At 36.9% G+C, this 21,274-nt stretch overlaps 1 long non-coding RNA gene across 3 annotated transcripts in view; it reads left to right on the top strand.

Moving 5' to 3' along the window:
• Positions 1-21,274, top strand: part of LOC138163172 (uncharacterized) — a 107,870-nt gene that overhangs the window by 50,279 nt on the left and 36,317 nt on the right. Inside the window, exons 2-3 of one of the 3 annotated variants that reach the window (XR_011168831.1) lie at positions 9,572-9,668; positions 14,798-14,873. The exons of 1 other annotated variant lie outside the window; for it this stretch is intronic. This is a non-coding gene — a long non-coding RNA (uncharacterized lncRNA). The remainder of the gene's footprint in view (positions 1-9,571; positions 9,669-14,797; positions 14,874-21,274) is intronic. One more of the 3 variants, XR_011168833.1, reaches the window with a different exon arrangement.

Genomic DNA, 21,274 nt, shown 5'->3' with positions numbered 1-21,274 from the left:
GCTAGGCTACCTTATTTCACATTTTTCCATAAATTTCCTTGACATTCTTGGTCTTTTGTTCTTCCAGATGAATTTTATTATTATTTTTCTAGCTCTTTAAAATTATTTCTTGATAATTTGATTGGTATGGCATTGAATATGTAAATTAATTTAGGTAGAATTGTCATTTTTATTATTTTGGCTCAGCTTATTGTTGAGCAATTAATATATTTTTTCAGTTATTTAGATCTGACTTTATTTGTGTGAAAAATATTCTACAATTGCTTTCATATAGTTCCTGAGTTTGTCTTGGCAGGTAGATTTGCGAGTATTTTATATTGTCTACAGTTATTTTAAATGAAATTTCTCTTTCTATTTCTTGCAGCTGGTCTTTGTTGGTAGTATATAGAAATGCTGATGATTTATGTAGGTTTATTTTATATCCTGCAACTTTGCTGAAGTTAATTATTTCAACTAATTTTTAGTTGTTTCTCTGTAATTCTCTAAGTATATCATCATATCATTTGCAAAGAGTGATAGTTTTTTTTCTCATTGCCTGTTCTAATTCCTTCAATTACTTTGTCTTGTCATATTGCTAAACTAACTTTTCTAATATAATACTGAATAATAGTGGTGAAAATGGGCATGCCTGCTTCACCTCTGATCTTATCAGGAAGGCCTGTTGTACAAACTGCTTGCTGATGGTTTTAGATAAATATTACTTATAATTTTAAGGAAAGTTCCATTTATTCCTATGCTTTCTAGTGTTTTTAATAGAGATGGTTGTTGCATTACATCAAAAACTTTTTCTGCATCTATAGAGATAATCATGATTTCTGTTGGTTTTGTTACTGATATGGTCAAGTATGTTAATGGTATTCCTAATATTCAAACATCCCTGTATAACTCCCACCTTCTCATAATATATGGTCTTTATGATATATTGCTGTCATTTACTTGCTACTATTTTATTTTAAAATTTTGTATCAATATTCATTAGAGAAATTGGTCTATACTTTTCTCTCTCTGTTTTTCCTCTTCCTAGGTTAGGTGTCAGCACCATACTTGTGTTGTAAAAGGACTTTGGAAGGACTTCTTCTCTGCCTATTTTTCCAAATAATTTGTATATGTTGCAATTAATTGTTCTTTAAATGTTTGGTAGAATTCACTACCATCAGATTCTGGGGATTTTTTCTTAGGGAGCTTATTGATGGCATGTTCAATTACAAAGTTATTTTAGTATTCTATCAAGTATTCTATTTCCTCTTCTGTTAATCTGAGCAATTTATATTTTTGCAAATGTGTATACATTTAGCTTAGTTTCTTAGATTTATTGACTTGTACATGGGCAAAATAATTCCTAATAATTGATCTAATTTCATCTTTTATTAGTGCTGAATTCTTCATTTTTGATACTGGTAATTTGGTTCTCTTCTTTCTTTTCTTTTTTTTAAATTTAATTTTATCTTTACTTTTAGTTTACATCATTCATTTCCACAAGATTTTGTTACAAATTTTCTCCTCATCTTTCTCCTACTCACCACTCCTAAACAGTGATCCCACTGTATGCCCCCTTCCCCAATCTGCTCTCATCTATAGCCTACCCCATCCTCCCTCCAACTTTCCAGTAGGGCAACTTAGATCTCTATACCCCAGTGCCTGTATATCTTATTTCCCAGTTGCATATAAAAAGAAATAATAATAATATTTTTTTAAACATTTGATTTTAAAATTTTGAATTCCAGACTATTTCCCTTCCTCCCTCGTCACCCATCCTTACTGGGAAGATAGGCAATTCAATACAGGTTGTACATGTATAGCTATACAAAACATTTCCATTGTGGATATATTGTGAAAGACTGTATTTCGCTCCATCCTATCTGTAGCAGCAAGCACCCCAGCATCCCCAGGGTGGCTGCCAACACAGGTTCTTGGATCTGCTTTGATAAAGGAAAGCAACCCAAAATGGGTTAACAAGCTTATTTAATTAATCAAATAAATATCGTTTACCTAGTTCAGGGGGAAAATGTCAGCACCCCGAACTTCAGAATATACAGATGTTACAAGCATAAGTTACAAGAACATTTCAGCAGACAGGCTTCCAAACTGTCCAACCATTACATACATCCATATCCAATCCCAGTTACCAGAGAGGGAAGCATCAACATCTGGGTTTTCAAAGTCAGGGGGCTCTCAACAACGGCTGCCCAGAGTCTCATCTGGTCAAATTACACAACACTTCTCAAAGTGAGCCCCAAAACAAAGCCTCACATCAGGGTTTATATAGCCTTCTTATGACTCAGAGAATGTAACAACCTTCTTGACCCACTGCCCAATCACAAAGTATCTGTTGAAAAACAAGCCTCCCACCACAGGCTCCAGGTGCATCTAAGCCTATGGTCAGGGAAGATCTTAAAAATTTACATTCCCATTACACTATCCCACACCCCACTTGTTCTATTCTCTCCTCTGATCCTGTCCCTTTTCAAAAGTGTGTGCTTCTAACCTCCTTCCCCCCCAACCTGCCCTCCCCTCCATCATCCCCCCTCTCATCCCCTTCTCCCCTACTCTCCTGTAGGGTGAGATACCCTATTATAGTGTGTATGTCATTCCCTCCCTAAGCCAAATTCAGTGACAGTAAGGTTGACCCATTACCTTTTGCCTTCCTGTTCTTCCCCTCCATTGTAACAGTTTTCCCTTGCCTCTTATATATGAGATAATTTACCTCATTCTGTCTCTCTCCATCTCCTCTCATATTTCTCTCTCACCTCTCAATTTCACCTTTTAAGTATCATCCCTTCCTATTCAATTGGTCCTATGCTCTCTTTCTATGTATACCTATACACATATATACACAACTCACATATGTATTCATACGCCCATGTATCCTCCTATATAGACATATATGTATGTATACATTTATATTCCCTTCAACTATTCTTATACTGAGAAAAGTTTCATAAGTTACAATTATTATTTTTCCATGTAGGGATGTAAATAATTCAACTTTGATAAGTTCCTTATGATTTCTTTTCCCTGTTTACCTTTTCATGCTTCTCTTGCTTCCTGTATCTGAATGTCAAATTTTCTATTCAACTCTGTTTTTTTCATCAAGATGTGACGAAAGAATGCTTGAAAGTCCTCTATTCCACTGGATGACCATATTTTCCCCTGAAATATGATATTCAGTTTTGCTGGGGAGGTGATTCTTGGTTTTAATCCCAGCTCCTTTGACCTCCGGAATATGATATTCCAAGCCCTTCAATCCCTCAGTGTAGAAGCTGCCATATCCTGTGTTATCCTGACTGTGTTTCCACAGAATTCAAATTGTTTCTTCTTGGCTACTTGTAATATTTTCTCCTTGATCTGGGAACTCTGGAACCTGGATATAATATTCCTAGGAATTTCCTTTTTGGGATCTTTTCCAAGAGTTGATTGGTGGATTCTTTCAACCTCTATTTTGACCTCTGGTTCTAAAAACATCAGGGCAGTTTTCCTTGAGAATTTCTTGAAGGATGATTTCTAGTTTCTTTTTTTGATCATGGCTTTCAGGTTGTCTGATAATTTTTAAATTATCTCTCCTGGATCTGTTTTCCAGGTCAGTGGTTTTTCCCATGAGATATTTCACATTGCCTTTTATTTTTTCATTTGTTTGGTTCTGTTTAATAGTATCTTGATTTCTCATAAAGTCACTAGCTTCCATTTGCTCCAATCTAATTCTGAAGGAATAATTCTCTTCAGTGAGCTTTTGAGATTCTTTTTCCATTTGGCAAATTCGCGTTTTTAAGGCATTCTTCTCCTCATTGGCTTTTTGAGCCTCTTTTGCCATTTGAGTTAGTCTATTTTTTTAAGGTGTTATTTTCTTCAGTCAGGTTGTTCACTCCCTTTTCATGATTTTCTTGCACTGTTCTCATTTCTCTTCCCAATTTTTCCTCCACTTCTCTCATTTGGTTTTCAAAATCCTTCTTAAGTTCCTCTATGTCCTGTAACCAGGTCATATTTTTCTTGGAAGCTTTTGGTACAGGAGTTCTGACTTCATTGTCCTCCTCTTGTTCCATGCTTTGATCCTTTTTGTCTCCCCTAAATAGGAGTCTAACGTCAGTTTGGTGAGCTTGCTTTGCTTCCTTTGCTTGCTCATGTTGCCACTCAATTATTTGACTTTTGAGCTTTTTGGCATAGTAGAATTCTGCTTCCAGAGAGGAGAGCTTTGTCCCAAATCACTGGGGTTTTCCCACCTCCTGGAGCTATTAGTTGGCTACCTTCTCGGAAACCTCCACCCACTCTGGCACCTGGTCACACATCTCAGGACCTCATTGTTGTCATTTTCTTTAATGAAATTATTTATTGTTTCTGTGATTTGTTCTTTGTCCCACCCAATTTTTAGGATTCGATTATTTGGTTTCCATTTAATTTTTAAATTATGTTTTCATGGTCCTTTATTGAATGTAATTTTTATTGCATCATGAATTGAAAAGGATTCATTTAATATTTCTGCTTTTCTACAGTTGGTTGGGAGGTTTTTATCACTAATACATGATCAGTTTTTGAGACGGTACCTTCTTAGTGTACTGCTGAGAAAAGGTGTATTCCTTTCTATTTTTTTTTTTTTTTGCCTTTTGGAGGGCAATTGGGGTTAAGTAACTTGCCCAAGGTTACACGGCTTGTTTTTTTTTTTTTTTTTGTGTGTGTGTGGGGGGGGGTTGTAGGTGTGGGTGTTAAGTGTCTGAGGGCAGAACTGAACTCAGGTCCTCCCTACTCTGAGGCCAGCATTTTACTCACTGTGCCACCTAGCTGCGCCTTTCCTTTCTATTTCTGTTTGATTTTCTCCAGAGTTCTTTCTCACATCTCATTTTTCTAAAATACTATTTATTTCCTTAACTTTTTCCTTCCTTATTTTATCTTATTTATCTAGTTCTGAAAAGGGCAAGTGGGAGGTCCTACACTCGTATGATTGTATTGTCCATTTCCTCATGTAACTCATTTAACTTTTCCTTTAAGAATTTAAATTCTATACCATCTGGTACGTATATTTTAGTATTAATATTACATTGTCCATGGTACCTTTTAGCTAAAATATTGTTTCACTCCTTGTCTCTTTTAATAGGTTTGTTTTTACTTCTGCTTTGTGTGATATTAGATTGTTACTCTCAACCCCTTCCCCCCTCCTGCCCCTTTTGTTTTCCTTAGCTGAAGCATAACATATTCTCCTGCTGCCTGTCTGCTTTGGGTTTGTTTCTTGCAAACGGCATATTACAGGATTCTGTTATTTAATCTACTCTGCTTTCTACTTTCATTTTATGGGTAAATTCATCCCATTCATACTTACAGTTATGTTTATTTCATACCGTGCTTCTTTTTTCCACCATTTATCCTTTGTTCTCTTTCTTTTCACCCTGTCTCTCCTCAAAAGTGTTTTACTTTTGACCACCACCTCCTCCAATTCTTGCTTCCTCCTGTCAGTAACTCCCCCACCCCCCTTTTCTTATCTCTTTTGCTTCCTACTTCCCTTTGTTGTAAGATAGATTTCTGTACACAACTGAAGGTGTATGTTATTCCATCTGTGAGCCAGTTCTGATGAGAGTAAAGTTCAAACGTTGCTGCTATCGCCCATCTTCCTCTCCACTATAAAAGCTCTTTCATTTGAAATAATTTATCCCATTCTACCTCTCCCTTCTGCCTTCTCCCAGGACATTCCTTTTCCCCACCCCTTAGTTTTGTTTTTGTGAATATTATCCAAACTAATTGTTCACTGTTTATATGCACCCCTTCTAACTTCCCTACTGATAACATAGTTCTTTTTGTTGTTGTTGTTTGTCCTTTATTCTTGAAAAGGATCAAAGACAACATGAGGATGATTTCTTGACTTGCACATAGATTGAATTTAAGTGAGGTAGAGCTTCAAAAAGTCATCAGTCTTACTCTCTCCTCCAGAGTCATCAGAGTCCAGTGGCAAGACAACTGTCAGTAGCTCAGGATACAGTGGGTGACCTTAGTCTTTCTAAATTAAGCTCTTTTCCAGGTCTCAGTTTATCTGAGGCAATGCTCATTCAATGACCAGGGACTTTTCAGACAAAAGATGGCCTGGCCTGCCATCACAAAAATATCACTATGGAAGGGGAAGACCCTCAGAGTTTCTGACTAGAAAATAAAACAGTTGCTACCTATGCTCATTCTAAGCTATCAAAATTAAACAGTGAGCCACAGTGTCTCGGATTGGAGCTATTATTGGCCATTCAGTGAAAGCCAGAGTGATTTGAGTTTAAAGGTGTAGTCAAGTAGCTCCATTTAAAACAGTTTGTTTTTAAAGCCTGTTTTTTTTTCAGAGCTATATTTCAAGAAATCATAAAAGAAAAGCTTTCCACCCTCAAGTTTTTGACATTTTTATGTAAAGTTTTTAGTTCCAAATTCTATACCTCCCCTTCTCCTTCTCTGAGACAGTAATCAGATATAGGTTATACCTGTGCAATTATGTAAAACATTTCCATATTAGTCATTTTTTACAATAAGATTTGAATAAAAGAAAAAAAAAAGAAAGTGAAAAACAGTATGCTTCAATCTGTATTCAGTCAATATCAGTTTTTTTTTTCCCCCTCTGGAGGCAGAGAGTATACTTCATTACTAATACTTTGGTATTGTCTTGGATCATTGTATTGCTGGGAATAGCCAAGTCATTCAAAGTTCTTCATTGAAAAATACTGCTGTGTACAACAATCTCCTGGTTCTGTTCACTTCACTATGTATCAGTTCTTGTAACTCCAGGTTTTTCTGAAGTCTGCCTACTCATCATTTCTTATAGCACAGTAATATCCCATTATAATCATATACCTGTATCAGCAATGCAATATTCACAGTGCCTATGGCAATTATAAATATGCTGATGTGGTTATTAATCACAAAATATACCAGGCTCTCTATATGGGGGATAAAGCTAGAACATTTATTAAAATACCAAATAACTGAGTCCCAAAACCTGAAAGTCAAAGCCATCAGAGTAGTTATGAAATTGGCACAGGTGATAAAGTAGAAAGCACCCATATTCTCAAGCCTTTAAAACAGAACAGGCAAGGTCTCAGGCAAAGGTCCTCCTCTGCCTACTCACTGCACCTACTCAGCGTCCAGGAAGCATAGTCCTAGTAGCTCCGGCCCCTGGCAGTCCTCAGCAGGAGTCCTTAGCACAAATTCTGACTGGCTCAAAAAGGGGTTTGCACCTCCACCTCCACCTCGGCCGCTACCGCTACCACTGCTGCTGCCTCTGCTGCTACCACAACACTGCCACTGCCTGTTACTGCAGGAACTCTAGCTTGGCTTCCGCTTCCTCTTGCCCCACCCCTTCCTGCTACATCAGCAAGTCCAGTGGGGCATGGAAGATCTTTAAATCCCATAACCCTTACAATACCACAGCTTCTTTAGCCATTCCCCAAGTGATGGGCATCCCTTTGATTTCCAATTCTTAGCTACCACAAAAAATAGCTGCAATAAATATTTGTAGAAAGAGATCCTTTTCCCTTTTCTGGATGTCTTTTGGATATATACCTAGCAGTGGTATTTCTGGATCAAAGGGTATACACAGTGTTATAGTCCTTTGGGCATTGTTCCAAATTGTTCTTCAGAAAGGTTGGATCAATTTACAGTGCATTAGTGTCCCAGTTTCCCCATATCCCCTCCAACATCCAACATTTTCCTTTTTTGTCATATTAGCCACTCTGATAGGTACCTCAGAGTTGTTTTAATTTGCATTTCTCTGATCAATAGTGATTTAGAAAAGTTTTTCATATGACCATAGATAGCTTTGATTTTTTTGTCTGAAAACTGTTCATATACTTTAACCATTTATCAATTGGGGAATGATTTATATTTCTATAAACTTGAATCAATTCTCTCTATATTTGAAAAATGAGACCTTTATCAGAGATACTTGTGGCAAAAAATATTTTCCCAGTTTTCTGCTTTCCTTATAATTTTGGTTGTGGTTTTATTTCTATTATTGCAAAACCAATAATATATTTGGTTTTCTTTGTTAAAACTCTTTTTCATTTTATATTATAAAAATTATCTAGTTTGCATTTTGTAATATTTTGTATATTTCTTTTGGTCCTAAATCTTCCCTTCTCCATTGAGCTGACAGATAAACTATTCCATACTCTCTTAATTTTACTTATGCTATCACCCTTTCTGTGTAAATCATGTACCCATTTTGACCTTCTCTTGGTATATGGTATGAGATGTTGATCTATACCTAACTTTTGCCATGCTGTTTTTCAGTTTTCCCTGCAGTTTTTGTCAAATAATGAGTTTTTGTTACAAAAGTTTGGATCTTTGGGTTTATTATATGTTATATTATTGTGTTCATTTAATATAATGTAATTTGAACCTAACCTTTTCCACTGATCCACCATTCTATTTCTTAGCCAGTACCAGATAGTTTTGATGATTACGACTTTATAATATAAATTGAGATCTGGTATTGCTAGATTGTTTTCCTTTGCAATAAAAAAAAAATTAATTCACTTGATATTCTTTACCTTTTGTTCTTCCAGATGCATTTTGTTGTTATTTTTTCTAGCTCTATTGAATCATCTTTGATAGTCTGATTGGTATGGCATAAGTAAATTAGTTTTAGGCAGAATTGTCATTTTTATTATATGTCTTGGCCTATCCATGAATAATTGATATTTTCCCCAATTTTTAGGTCTGACTTTATCTGTGTGAAAAGTGTCTTATAATTGTGTTCATATAGTTTCTGGCTTTGTCTTTGCAGGTAGACTCCCCAGTATTTCATATTGTTTACATTTATTTTAAATGGAACTTCTCTTTCTATCTCTTGCTGCTGGGCTTTGTTGGTCACATAAGGAAATACTGATAATTTATATACGTTTAAGTTAAAGTATCCCACAACTTTGCTAAAGCTGTTAATTAATGCAAACAGTTTTTTACTTGATTCTCTAGGCTTCTCTAAGTATACCATTATATCATCTGCAAAGAGTGATGGTTTTGTTTCCTCCTTGTGTATTCTAATTTCTTTGATTTATTTTCTGTCTCTTATTGCTATAACTAGCATTTCTAGTACTATTTTGGAAAAGAGTGGTTATGAACATCCTTGCTTCACCCCTGATCCTATTGGGAAGGCTTCTAGCTTATTCCCATTATAGATAATGCTTGCTGATGGTTTTGGATAGATACTGCTTATCATTTTAAGGAACACTCTCTTTATTCCCATGCTCTGTATTGTTTTTAATAGGAATGGGTGCTGTATATCATTGGACTTTTTTTCCAGCATCATTGAGATAATCATATGATTTTTGTTAGTTTTGTTATTGATATGGTCAGTTATGCTGATAGTTTTCCTAATATTGAACCAGCCCTGCATTCCTGGTATAAATCTCACCTGGCCATAGTGTATGATCCTTGTGATATATTGCTGTAATCTCTTTGCTAGTATTTTATTTAAAATTTTTGCATCAATTTTCATTAGGGAAATTGGCCTTTAATTTTCTTTATCTCTTCTGGCTCTTCCTGGCTTGGGTGTCAGCACCATATTTGTATCATAAAAGAAATTTGATAGTATTCCACCTAATTTTCTGTATTGTCCTAGCCTTTTGATAAAAAAAAAATAAAATAAAATGAAGAAGAGGAGGCGGAAGAAAGGAAGAAAGAAGGAGGGAAAGAAGAGAAAGTTTGGACGAGTTCAGGTGAGTTCCTCCCTTTATTCCACCATCTTGGCTTAACCCATCACATGTGTTTTTTCTTTTTGTTTGTTGCATGAATCCCATTATTGCCTTGGGTTCAAAGGATTTCTGTGGTCTGATACAGGAGTAATACTTACAGTTGGCATGTTTGAATTAACTCTTAAAGAATCCACAGATATAGAAATTAGCTGTCTGTTGTTTGCTGAAAGCAGCAGCAACATTCCCTCTAATCCTCATGCACCACTGCATCTCAAAATGCTAGGATGTAGTGGCTGATGCTAGGCATCTGTGCCATACTTATCAGGGCTCCCTAAAACCAAAAGATCCTCCTTTTGGTGGGTGGGCAGGACCAACTGGTGAGGCTAAGTAGGGGTGGCACACCAAAGATTTGGAAGCAAAGTGGACTTATTTCAAGCTCAGCACAATATATGTGGCTTCTATTCCACAGAATGCGTTCTTCATCATAGAGTCAAGTACTAGGCATATTCCCAAGGCTCAAGTTATATGTGTAGGCTGGATAAAACAAACTATGCTGGACTCCAGTTTGCACCTAATTTAACAAGGTTTTACTGCTTTGCCTTAGCTTCTTACACATTCAAGGCCATTCTTCTGGTCACATTAGTTCCCAAGTCTTTATAAAAGGGGCAAAAATGCTGCACAAATATCCAATCCACCTTCAGATGATGGATTATCATTAGGTAACCAAAGGTTACTATTAAAATATTTGAAAACTTCACCTTAGACTCTGAAAGCAGTTCCAAAATGAAAAGTTACAGAAATGCTTTGAGTAAAGGCTATTGATAGTATCTTTAGGTTACTACTTTGAAAGAGACCGTAATTACTTGGATGGATAAGTTTTTGTAAATTCTTAAAACATTAAGTCAAGTCAGCAATTATTAAGCACTTATGATGTACCAGGCACTGTGCTAAGCTCTAAGGATGCAAAGAATGTAAAAGGAGTCCCTACCCTCAAGGATCTCTCAGTCTAATGGGAGAGACAATATTCAAACAACTGTATATGATAAGTTATATAAAGGATAACTTGAAGTGAATCTTTGATGAAAGGCACTAGCAATAAGGCGTCTAGGATAAGTTTCTTGAAGAAGGTGAGACTTGAAGGAAACCAGGAAAACTTAAGAGGCAAACACAGGAGGCAGAGCATACACGGCAAGAAGAACAGCCAGTGAAAATGTAAGGAGTAAATAAATGGAGTATATAGTTTAAGGAACTTGGAGGAGGTCAGTGTTACTGGATCATAGAGTATGTGGATGGTAGTAAAGTATAGAAAGAGTATTAAAGTTAAGAAGACATGTTCTAATTAAGCCCAAACTACATAAAATTCATAGATTGTAGGAAAGGAACACATAATAATTTAATCATAATTAAACAGAAATCAGAACTTTTTATTATTCTCTTAAAGAAGCAGGCTCATGTGAGCTAAGTTTACAATTATGTTCTTACCTATTTTGTCCCCGAAGCTCCTTGTAAAAGTTATCTTTGCACTCTTGACATTCTAAATTTAGATCAACTTCTAATTTATGAATCTCTGGTCAAAACTTTTTGCTTTAGTAAGCAAAAGGCACAATAATGCCAATTTCATTGGTTAAAATAGCCATTTCTGCTAAATATACCAACCAGACTTTTTTCCTGCTCAGTTGACAGCTCAGTAGCTTCATCTCTGGAACTACAAGAACATGCGTCTGAAAGAAAATGTACCACCAACATCCAAGTGAAGTTTCCATGAAAGAGCACATGTTTAAAGAGAACCCCTAAGTAGTGTTATTCCTAGAGTAGAATACTGGCAATCACATCTCTTCACATTTGGGTAGTAATTCTCTTAGAGATTATGGATTCTCTCATTTTGGGGGCAAAGAAGAACTGAATTTAGGTAAAGAACTCCTGTAGATAATATTGTAGTAGAATTGCCGTAGCTGTGAATTGTTGTATTCCTTACCATTGGCCACGCCACCAGGAAAGGTCACATAACATTAGAAAGAAAAAAGAAAGCTAAGTGTTCATGACTGTATTACCTATAGGCAGCAACAGAATGCTTCCCACCATTTCCCTCCCCCATGTTCCCAAATTCATTCTACTCAATACAATTCAGTTCACAGAATTGTGGAATTGCAGAGTTGAAAGGTCATTTATTAGTCCAGTCTATACCTGGACAGGAAATCTGTGCTTTAATATCCTTGACAAGTGGGTTCCAGTCATCACTTAAATGATAGGAAACCCGGTACCTTCTGAGACTGTCCCATTCACTTCTGGGGCATATAGTTTTTAGGAAGTTTTTCATTAAGTCAGAATTTGCCTTTTGTAGCTTCTAGAAATATTCTACCATCTTTGACTAAGCAGAACAGATTTAATTCATGTTCCATAAGGAAACCTTCCAAATACATGAAGATAACTATTGGCCCTCACAAGTCAATGTCAAGAGAAATAGAGGCAAACCCTTAGAAAACCGAGTGGTCCTCCTATGGAGAATTTAGAGTGAAAGAGTCATAGTAGATGGGAGCTCATTGATGTGTGGCTGCCTGCATTGTGGGAGGGAATACCCATGTAATGGAGATCTGTCAAAGTCTGAAATATCGGCTCCCACTTATATAATGCGTAGAGGCTTGTCACTTCAGTCTTATGAGGTGGGCATTGCAGGTATTATAAACCCCATTTTTTACAAATTGGGATAGTGGGGTTTAGAAAGGTAAGGTGACTCACTGAGGGCCAAATAGCTAGGAAGAATTAGAAGTATGAGATGAACTTGGGTTTCTTTTGATTGCAAGTCCTGTACTCTTTCTACCACACACACATGATTTCCTCAAGGAATTCATCCAAGAATTTCATCTTAAATTTTTCATGCATTCCTGTCCCCTACCAGGTAGTTGAATTAGGTCTTCTAGAGAGAGGGAGAAAAATATTTCAGAGGATGAATAAACAAAGAATTCCTCTATTTTAGTATTTCAGTTTTTATAGCAGGCTATTGCTCTGAACAAGCAAACTGAGGTGATGAATGGGTAGGGGTGTTAAATATGAATGTGGGTGTTAATGGTCTCTTAATGTGGAAATCCCTTAAAATGATTCAAAAATCTTCAATTTCACAGCCATATGTTCTTTGCCACTGAGAAGAATTATTCATAAAATATTCCCAGTTAACTGTCAGTAACAGGCCATATAACAGCCTTTCAGACCTCCTCTTCTTGCAAATGCATAGAACAAGAAAAATGATTTGAGGCTGATAAATGATCTGTGGTTTTACCATACAGAACACTTAATTTGTAAACTAACTTTATTAACAATAGCCAAATACAGGAAAATACTAGGTAAATCCTAAAAAGTTGCCTGAGGCACACAGAGATTACATAATTTGCCCAAGGCAATTAGTAAATGTGAGATCTATATTTAGTCTCAGGTCTTCCTGACTCCTAAAGCAGTAAATGATCTGATTCTGTCAACTATGATGCATTTTCTTTCCTATCAGACTAACATTGAAGAAAACAAACAACAAAAACCCAAACTCTACTTTAGATAAACATGGTGATTGTAATGATTTTAAAGCTGTCAGTTTGTGGTTCTAATATAACTGGAAATAATCTTTAAAAGTGCTTTGTTTCAAAGTAGTGCAGTATAGTAGCAAAAGCACTGGGCTTTGGAGACTGAGTCTCAGAGAGCTTAAGTGACCTGCTCAATATCACACAGCTAGTAAATAGCAAAGCTGAGACTACACGGGCTCTATTTCTTAATATATAATATGAAAGTTCTAGTTAGAGGATCTCTCAGTCCCATACAGCTCTTAATCATGATCCTTGAAGAGATCACATTTTAACAGCTGTTTAGCAGGAAAGCATGTTTCAAAAATTCATTAACTAAAAATATCAACTGACGTTGGGAACTCTTATTACTTAAAGTGAGTGTTGATAAATTTGTACAACAGGCCAAGCTTCTCCTTGAAAGAATAGCCCATCTTATTAATACCAGTGTTTGGTATTATAGTACCAAAAACTTTTCTGGTGGTGTCATCTGACTGCCTCTAATAGAAAAATAGTATCCAAAGAATTGAAATAGATGTTACCCATAGCTCAGTGGAGAGGTAAGTAATGGGTATCAGCAGGCAGTAATCAAGGTATTATAAAGGAGAAATAGTTTAAAGGGTGCCATTACAGAAATGTATATGTAAAAAAAATGGACTGGTCATGTGGAGAAAGTGAGAAACTACATTGTTATCCTTGGAATGACAGAAAAACTCATGGAAGACTCCTAGAGCTTTGGGTAGACCTCAGGAAAACTTATGAGACATGGACAAGAATAGCACAAGTTGGGCAAAAATGGACGGGTTATAAATTGCATCTTTGGAAAGAATCAACACATTGATAAGGTTATGGATTCATTGGGATATTTGATTATTTGAGCTAAGAAGGTTAGCTAGAAAACTGAAAAGGAAGCTTCTGAGGCTTTGTGCTCAGAAACCTTCAGAATTTTCTTGTTTGATGTTTCTAGCAAATGGGTCGTGTTAGAATATATCATCATAATTTGTCTAAAATGTACCCTTTGCAATAATAGAGCGGCACTATGCAAAAATAACCACAGACACAGATGCATGTGTGTGTGCGTGCGCACGTGTAAAGCCACAGAAGTTGGGACCAAAATAGAACTCATATTTTAATCGGTCACTAATAGATTCTGACTGACACATATGCCTTCTTTTTTTCTTGGATCATAAAATGGAAGCTTGGCAACTGAATGTTGACAAAGTAATGAAAAGATGAACTAATTGCACTCTAGAAGTTATGAATGAAACACTGAAGTTTCTGTAGATGTGACTTTACATTTTAAAAATATATACCAGTTGGCCCTATAATGAATAAATGAATAATTTAAAAAATTATAATAAACCACATCTAGAAGTAGTGCTTAAGGATAGTTACATTCTTAAGAGATATATTTATACTGGCTTAATGAATAGCTATTGGCTAATGTCAACAACAAGGAAAATAAATCTTTGTGTCCAATTCTCAGTGCCTAGGACAGTTCCTTGAATATCTGGACTGTATCAAGAATGTTTGTAAATGAAATTGAATAATAATAACTTGGATGCCTTTAGTACTTTAAAGTTCACAAAACTTTTATTTTTCTTGCAGTGTTCTTGAGAGGTAATTAGTTCCAGGACTTTACCTAGAGTTTTATCTCCAGGGCAAGTAATATCAGCCATACCAGGTAACCAACACAAAGCCCATTATCAGTTGATAAAGGGGGACGACATTGTACCATGGGGAAGAGACAAGAATGCTAGGTCATGGGGCCAAAACAATGCTTGGGAAACAGTGGCTCTGAAGTCAGAGATCCTAGATTCAGGTTTATTCTCTCAACACATTACCTGTGAGATATTAGGCAAGTTATTAAATTTCCTGAGCCTCAGTTTCCTCATTTGTAACACAAGGTAGGACTGTATGTCCTCTGAAGTTCCTTGCAACTCTGGGTCAGTGATCCTGTAATCAAAGTCTATTAACCTTCAGTGGGCAGCTGTACAGCATCCAGGCTGTCAGTACATTTATCCTGTGCTCTTGTTGCATGACCAGCCAACTTTCTCTTTGATCATACATTTCTTGAATGATTTTTATTGTAGGACTTATTATGTACAAGTCACTGTTGCAATTATCCTACAGTCAATTTATGTCTGCTATGCATTTCTCCATTGCTCTTTGGTAACCAGCAATTTTGATTCCTTTCTATTAGTTTAAAAACATTATAGCTTGTTCCTGAAAAACCATTATATCCATCCCTTACTCTAGAGTTGAACCATCTTTTTTTAACAAAGAAAAATAATTCATAAAAACAATAAAAATAGTGATGAATTTTATAATATACATAACATTCTGCCCTTGTAATACTTCTTTGCTGAAATGAGGGAAGTGTGTTTCATTATCTGTTTTATGGGAACAATATTGTTTGGTGGTTCTTGGTTTTTAATTTTTTTTTAATAAATTTGAGCTTCTTGTTAGCATTCTTTTTATTTATATTATTGTTGGTATCAACTATCCTAATTCTATTTGTTTTACTTTGCTGTGACTCATACATATCTTCACATGTGTCTAAGATATATATATATTTATTATAGTATATATGTTTATATATACTCATAATTTCTTCTTGTACAATATCATTTCATTACATTTCTATACCATATTTCATTCAGCCATGCTCCAGTCAATGGATGGCAGCTCTTGCAGTTCCTGCTACCATAAAAAGTACTGTTGTTAATATATATGTATATATTGAACTGTTTTTGTTATCCCGAGCAACTTTTTTGAGGTTGTGTTGTTTCATGATTCATATTCATGTGGCACTTTTGGGAGTGTATTGTTTAAAATAATGATGATGATAGCTATCATTTAAATAGCACTTTAATGCTTAATAAACATCTCATTTTATCCTCACAACAACTCTGAGAGGTAGGGCTCTTATTACCCCCATTTTAACGATGAAGAAACTGAGGCTGACAGAGATTGAGTGACTTGGCCAGGGTCATAAAGCTAGTAAATGTCTGAGGTTGGATTAGAACTCGTCTTCCTGACACCAGGTGGTACCCTAACCATTTTACTTGCTTGGTGTACTTGCTACCTCATTTAGAAATGGTTATATGCATCTATTGGTAAGTCATTAGGCATTAATTAAATAATATTGTGTGCCAGGTACTGTGCTAAGCACTGGAGATACAATAAAAAGGCAAAAATAGCTCCTGCTCTTAAGGAATTCATATTCTAAAATAAGGTAAATGAGTCATCCTACAAATAACTATGTACAGTTCATAGAAAATCTGTCTGTCTGTCTGCTGGCCTATTTCTCTGTCTCAGACATGAAGAGGCAGAGAGAAGGATAGAGAGCATTCCAAGCATGTGAGAGAGCTAGTGCAGAAGCACAGAAGTAGAAGGTGGTTTGTCTTGTTCAAGGAACCTCAAGCCTGTAAGTATGCCTAGATCTTAGTGTAGGAGAGTTAAGTGTGAGGATGCTGAAAAGGCGGAAAGAAGCCATGGGATGAAGAGCTTTTAATGCCAAACATAGGCCTTTGTATGTGATTCTGGAGGTAAGAGAAGGGCACTGGTGTGTGTTTGTGTGTGTGTGTGTGTGTGTGTGTGTGAGACTGCCAAGTACTGTGCTTTAGACACATCACCTTGGCAGTATGGACTGGAGGGGGCAGAGACTTGAGGGAAGGAGGCTAGTCAGAGGTCAATTACAGTTGTCTGGGTGACAGGTGATGAGGGTCTGAACTAGGATGGTGGCTCTGTGAGTGGAGAGAATGGGATGTGGATGAACGAATGAACATTTAATCAACATTTCCTTTGTGCACTGCTTTGTGCTGAGAGGTTAGATTAGATGACTACTGAGTTCCCTTCAAACTCTCAAATTCTGTGGTTCCAAAGCCATTGTTCACTTTGATCTTTCTCATCTTTGTCTATAGCAAAAAGAGACGTTGGGCCAGAAGTCAGGAAACAGAGGTTATTATCCTAGCTCTGCTACTAATTAACCATGTGACCTTGGCCAAGTCCCTTTTCCTCACTTGACCTTAGTTTTCTTATGAACAATGGAATTGGATTCAATAATCTCTAGTCTTTTTGCAATAGAAATGGGATTCATGTTGCTGTTGCTGCTGCTATTTTAACAGTCAGATAATAGCGCTTCATGTAGAGTATAGCTTCCCTGTACCCCTCACAACCTGTCAAGTTGGGTCTTCCTCACAGATATTTGGGGAGGCATTGCATAGTAGATAGAGAACTGGCCTCAAATCCAGGAAGACGTTGCTTCACGTCCTTTCTCTGCTAACTATGTGAACCCAGGCAACTCAGCCTCACCATGTTCTTGGTAACTTTCTAAGACTAAATCACAGAGAAATGGCCAATTTACATAGGTAGGAGGAGTTTCTTCACCTGGAAGTTGCTTATACCAATGAAATCTCAGGTCTAGACCCTTTTCCTATTTATAGAATCACAGTAACTTTCTCTGAAACACAGACCATTATAGAAAACAACAGGATCTATAAAAGAAAAGAAGGAAAGGGAAGAAATTCTATACAGGCAGCACGAGGTTAGCTGCACGCTGAGGGCCATGTGGTCCCCATCACTCATCTTTCCTCTTTTTCCTGGGATATGCTGAGCCATAAATTTTTAGAGAAATATGCCAGATAAATACTGGCTCCTTGTCATTGGCATACATTCAGTTCCCCTTAAAGAGCAGTGTACAAATTGCTTCCTTGTTCAGCCTGAGAGTTCTGCAGAGCCTAGACTTTTTGCTGATGTTTAGGAAATACAGGCCGTAGGTGAGCAGGCACTTCCTACTGAGACTTTGATGTATTGACCTTAAACAAAAAGAGTTTATAATTCAGTTGCAGAAAAGTAACTCTTGGATTCTTTTGGGAGTGGGAACATAGAAATTCTTAATAAGACTTCTTTCACAGAGCACATAGGCCTGAAAGGTTGGTTGTACCTGATTCCTGTTTGGACCAGTACCATATACATCAAGAAGTAGGGAAAACACTATGATTGCCAGTAATAAGTGGTGGCAAGGCACATAAATTATTGGTCCTTTGCTCTGTGATTTAAGGAATTCACAGTAGCAAAGGGTCACATGGATGGCCCTGAAGGCCAGAGTTATTCAGCTTGGATGTGGTAGAGAATTTACTTCCTCTGAAGTAAAGCCAAGGCTGCTCGTGAATATTGCATTTGATTTTTAAAAACACATTGGTTTGACATTCCCACCGACCCCAGCCTTTCCAAAGGGACAAGGGCACTGGCCTGATTTTGTTTTCAGCTGCTCAGAAGGTTCACTAAAGGGGCTGCATCTCTACAAGCTGTGACCAGCAGAAGAGCCTGAATGCCTTCCAAATGAGCAGCACCTCCTCTCACTAAAGCCAGAGAGGTCACAGAAGGGAAGATGAATCAGGCTCCTTCCAACCTAAACAGTGATTAAGAAGAGTTACATTTTTAGACTCATCTGTAGTCTTGAGGCCTGCCTGCAGCTTTTGCAAGTCTACTAAATGTTGCCAAGTTAGTATACCAGCTGTTAGGTTATGCAGTGGGCTAGAGGTCCTTATATGCATCAGTAGTGAACTGCCCCTCCCCCCATTCTCCTCTTCCAGTAAAGCTCCATCTGAATAAAACTGAAGAATGACCCCCAGCTTCTTCTGCTCTCCTGCCTCAGTGGGAGGTATGGAAGTTTCTAACTGGTAAGAATATGAGTTGTAAAGTAGAGCTATTTAATAAGACTAGCTTAACAAAGCCTTTATTGATCTTTGAATTGATGGGTTCTTCTCCCTCTTCAAACTACCCCATGTTTATTTCCTTATCTGCCTAGGTGTAATGCAGTCCTTCCGGCCCCTTCTCCCCCCCCCCCCCCCCCCCGAAATATATTTGAGAACAGAAAACGCATATTTTTTTCTTTTGATTTCATGGCCATTGCATTAGTGTTTTGCATATAATGCTCTTCAGTCATTTGGATCATGTTCAGTTCTTCATGATGCCACTTGGGATTTTCTTGGCAAAGATACTGGAATGATTTGCGATTTCCTTCTTCAGCTCTTTTTAGAGATAAGGAATTGAAGCAAAGAGGGTTAAGTGACTTGCCTAGTATTGCTTACCTAGTGTCTGAGGCCACATTTGAACTAGGGTGTTATATCCATTGCACCACCTAGCTGTTTGTTAAATAATAATGTTGACATAGGCACAAAAGTCTGCAAAGAATTTTACAGATATTAGTTATTCTATTTTAGATTCTTTTGCATTCCTTGCCTTTGCTCCTAAGAGCAGAATAAGCCTTGGTGTAAGATATTGGGTGGATTTCTCAAATATCTTTCCTTCAAGGAAGAATATATTAATCACAAAATGAAACATTTCTGAAAAGAAACATTTACTACTTACCTTTTCTTATGGAATTTGTAAGCCAGAACCTGCTATTTGAATTTCTTGGGTTTTTACTCATCAAGTCTATCAAAGCATTGGATAATTAAGTTGTAAAACCCCAACATAAATAAAAAGGAAAGATAAAAATAAAATAAGAAGAGCTAAGTAGTACAAGGGGGAAGTAGTATGGAAAAGGGGAAGAAGATTGTCATCAGGAGGCCTGGACTCTCATCCCTCCCTGCTCTCCCATTGTAAGCTGTGGGGTCTTGGTCTCAAGCAAATCCCTTCATTTCTCTGTGCTTTATATTTTATTCCCACCTCTTTGGGTCATTGTTATAGGACAGAACAGACAAAAGGAATTGACTATGTTTTTAATAAAATAAGAAGCATCTTGGAGAAAGCTGAAATTACTTAGAAAACGATTTGAGGAGAGACAATTTAAATTATTTATTTTTTTCATTTATCTTTCATTCCAGAGAGGTCTCAATATTTGAGCTTTCCAGATATTGTGGGGGTATGAATATCCATGCTAGACAATACTCTGCGGACTTCTTGTTGCTATTGTTTTCAGTCATACTTGATTTGGGGTTTTCTTGGCAAAGATACGGGAGTGGTTTGTCATTTCCTTCTCTAGTTTATTTTACAGATGAGGAAACTGGAGGCAAACAAGGTTAAATGACTTGTCCAGTGTCACACAGCTAGTATCAGAGGCCAGATTTGAAGTAAAGATGACTCTTCCTAACCCAGGTCTGGTATTCTATTCACTTCGTCACCTACCCACCCCCAATTCTCTGTACTATGTATTTTAAACTAAGGGAGTTGAAAGGCTACTAGAGTTGAAAGCAGTAATGGAGTTGGGAAAATATACCAATTGATTAAACCTCACGAAATCCACCCCAGACTTCTTTTGTGGTTTTCAGAATACACTTCATATTTTGTTGTTTTAATTATACTTGCACCTCTTCTGAACTCTCTGGTTTTGGCAAAAAGAGTCTGTTCTAAGATTCCATGAAAAAGGTTGCTGTTGTGGTATTTCTAGTATGACCTAAAGCATGAATCTGTGGAAATCGTATAGAAAGCCTGCTCTGTTTCTCTTTTGGGGAAATGCCTGGCCTTATTTGGGGGCCAGAGAAATTAAAGTAAAATTGGATGGAAATTGGATGAGCCTTTGGTACATTTGGAATGACTCTCACTTACTCTGACGGCAGCAAACCTCAAGTGTTTTTGAAGCCCATTGTTAGCAGAGTCCTAGTTTCTTATTTGAGATGACAGCTTAGGCTATACATTCTGTCAATAGAGAGGATGGGACCAGAGAATTTTGAGGTTACTCAAATATCTAGCCACTGAATAAAGAGGCCAGCCACTATTTGTGCCTTGAGCTAAAGTGAGAAGAAAGAATTAAATGCTCCCTCAATAATGTTTCCAATAGCCCTTCCTCCCCGCTTTCTTAAAGCATTGTTAATTCTCAGGACCACTGGTTTTTAAGCGGCAATAGTCTCTCCCTCCTCCCATTTTACTGGTATTCATCTTATGTTGGCAGCCAAAGCTGGAACTACTACTCTACAATCCTTGCATTGTTGACAGGGGAGAGATGAGAGGCATCCCAAGAAATGAATCCAGAAATCTTAGTATAAGTGTCTATGATGGTTGCTCTCCCACAAAATTCCTGGTTTTTATTAATTTACCAAGAGTTATTTAGTAAATGGCAACAGAAAACTCTAAGTC

Source organism: Petaurus breviceps, unplaced genomic scaffold, assembly GCF_028583685.1.
Source record: "Petaurus breviceps papuanus isolate PSGF00001 unplaced genomic scaffold, PetGlider_PUasm1.0 187, whole genome shotgun sequence".
NCBI classification, from domain to species: Eukaryota; Metazoa; Chordata; class Mammalia; order Diprotodontia; family Petauridae; genus Petaurus; species Petaurus breviceps.
This window is presented reverse-complemented; position numbering and strand designations above follow the sequence as displayed.